This window comes from Ipomoea triloba, chromosome 4, assembly GCF_003576645.1.
Source record: "Ipomoea triloba cultivar NCNSP0323 chromosome 4, ASM357664v1".
NCBI lineage: Eukaryota > Viridiplantae > Streptophyta > Magnoliopsida > Solanales > Convolvulaceae > Ipomoea > Ipomoea triloba.
In genome coordinates this window covers 8679655-8682968 of record NC_044919.1, presented here as the reverse complement: position 1 = coordinate 8682968, position 3314 = coordinate 8679655, and positions in this window count along the sequence as shown.

Sequence of the window (3314 nt, the reverse complement as noted above, 5' to 3'; positions counted from 1 at the left end):
ATATATATATATATATATATATATATATATATATATATATATATATATATATATATATATATATATATATATATATATATATATATATATATATATATATATATATAATATGACATACACCCACACACATGATTTAATTTTTTGTTTTTATAGGTCGCCGCCTAGAACCACCTAGGTATCGCCTAGGCGCCGCCTAGACCGCTTAGACACTAGGCGCTAGTCTACCGCCCGACTAGCGCCTAGCGCCTACTGCAACCATGCCTTTAATTGCATCTAAATTGGTCATCGGACTATTGAAATTTAAGTCATATTTATCATTTTTTAGTTAGGCGTGATGTTGGCGTTAAATTAGGGAGCAAAACAGACCATTTATATTGTATAATGTTAAAACTACTTGCGCCTTTAATTTTTCCCCCATATTAACGAACTAATTCTTGAAGAAAGTGTTTTTAGAATACTTCACGCATTCTCAACATGCATTGACGAGATTGGATTTTTGCCAGTAAGTTGATGGTGGGTTCTCTGATTTTCGACAATTCACATCACCACCATTCATAACAACTCTTCTTTAGATTATATTCATTTATGCTCATCCGTTCAAACTGGATTTGATTTTTTTTTTTTGGACCATGACAGATTGGTGACTACTAGGTACCATGCCAGATTATAGGTATTGAGTCTGATGTGAATTATTGGTATTACGACTCTTGCAAATCACAAGGATGTAATAAGAAGTTGGAATTCAAGGCTGGAATGTTTGAGTGTGGGAAATGTAGGGGTAGGTGGCATACATGTGTGTTAAGATATAAACTAAAAATTCGTGTGGTTGATGTTAATGAGACAGCACCATTTCTTTTGTGGGATCGTGAAGCTCTTGAGTTGTTGTGTGTAAAGGCCGATGAATTGAACACTATGCAGCCAGAGATGAGTTCCCTATTTCTGAGCACAGAAGCCTATATAATAAACAATTTACATTTTCTTTAAGGCAATATCTGTTAACCTATAATGCTATTTGTTTTAATGTTTTAGGTAATTAAAAAAATTCCCAAAGAGCTTAAGAATTTAGCAAGGAGAAGTCTATTCTTTAAGATTGCTGTAAAAAAGGAACAATTTGATAACCTTCATAATGCATTAATGCATTTCCAGTGATGCAAGTAAAACACTTCCCTGAATTGTTTGAAACCTACTGCCCTGGGCTAATAAAGGATAACGATGATGATTTTTCGTCTAAACTGCAACTTACTGAGGATGACTCAGATTCAGATGAGGTAATTAAAAGCAAAATTTGAATCAAAAGGCCCTTAAACTATTGCTTTTACTATGCTTATTTGTAACTAATTGTTTATTATGTATTCATGGTTTTTTTTTTTTTTTTTCAGAGAATGAGGCAGAGAGTCCAATCGTGAATACTTATGGAATCAGATTGTTGCTGGAAATGAAAATGAAGCTGCGAAGAGAAGTCTCCTGGATGAATTTTCAAGTACTCAAAGTTCCAAGAAAAAGAAACAAGTTGTTGTGAAAGAGGAGAAGGAACCTACTGGTGAACAATGAATATTGGACAATGATATTTTGTGATGTTTTGAAAAAAGACAATGGTTTTAATGTGTTGTTGGGATGACTCTAAAAATTTGTAACCCTAATGGTTGAGGGTTAACAATCATCTTTTTTATTATGTTTTTTAATTATGCAAGTGGTGTTTTTATATTCCTATGCAAATTGTGTTTTTATATTCCTACAATTTCTAACCGCACTCATATCTCATTTCTCTTATCGTAGTAATAAACTAAGGAATAACTTTACTGCCTAGTTTTTTTTTTTTTGTGGACAAATTTTAATTTTGCAGGTACTAGGCAATTATGAGTGTAGTTACACTGATTATAAATAAACACATATGAAGTGCAATTCAAGTCAAGAGACATAGAAGATTTTAAGTAAAGCATTGCTGTTGAATCATGAAGGTGCAAGGTCTGCAGTTAATAACTACTGACAATAGTTTAGGCCAGTTGATGTAAAAGACCAACACAACTCGGGACAATTACAATGAAGTCACATGTTTGGGAGCTTACGAGATTGAGAGCCTTGTGTTCTTTGAAGCTCTCTTTCAGAATGACGGACTGGTCTTTTGTGAGACATAGCTTTTTTTTTCTAGAAGTTTCGTCGTCTTCCTTGTCATTGATGTCCCGGGAGTACGCCCTTTTCGCGTCGTTTCTTTTGGGTTCATCGTCATGCCTAATTCTCTCTCGCTCCTCTTGTTCTCGCTCACGCTCGAAATTGTGTTGTTCGGCGACGACACTCCGGCTGTCCTCTTCTCTAGCGAAGAAATTTGGGAGTAAGAAAAAGAGATGTACAAAGACTAAAATACCACCACAATTTGAACTATTAAATTTTTACGGTGAGTTTTAGCTGGTAATTTGGTTGGAGTGACCAAAATTGATAAAAATTGAATAGTTAAGGTACTAAATTAATAGTTTTGAAAGTCATGAATTGCAATTAACAAGACCCCAAGAGGCACAGGACCAAAATTGCAATTTACTCAATAACCCTTCATCTGCAGACCAACCAATTTCTTCTCCCTTCATTTCTCTTTCCTCCATGTGTACATGTATTGTTCCAAAACTCTCAAACATCCACTGATAAGGATGCTCTAATAGTTTACAGAAAGTGGTTGACCACGCTGGCAGTGTGGAGAGATGGAAGGTATCAGAGGTTGGCAGACCTAGGGTGTGTTTGGAAAGCAGGAAAATGACTTCTGGAAAATAAGTCATTTTCCGGAAAATGGTTTCATTTCTAGTGTTTGGATGCATTCTGGAAAAATGTCTTTGTGTGTTTGGTTCATTTTCCGGAAATTGGGTAGAAATGTATAATTATATATTTGTATTATTTTATTTAAAACATTAAAATATTTATAATAATATTAAAAATAATATTTATAATTTATAATAATAATAATAATAATAATAATTAAAATTAAACCCCACAGTTTCCGGCGGAAACCAGATTTGGTTTCCGCGGTATGGTTTTCGCCGGAAACGGTGATGTGTGTGTGTGTTGTCGTCGGCGGAAAATGACTTCCGCCCAAATTTGGCGGAAGTCATTTTCCGCCATATGGGGCTTATTTTCCCAGTCAACGGAAGTCATTTTCCGTTGACTGGGTTTTCCAGTGCGTGCCAAACACCCAAAGCCCGAAAAATGATTTCCGGAAATCATTTTCCGGGCTTCCAAACACACCCTTAAGTTGATGCAGCATTGGAGAACGATAGCTCCAAGATGGGGTTTGGGTGGATTATCAAGGACTCTTGGTGGGGGGGGGGGGG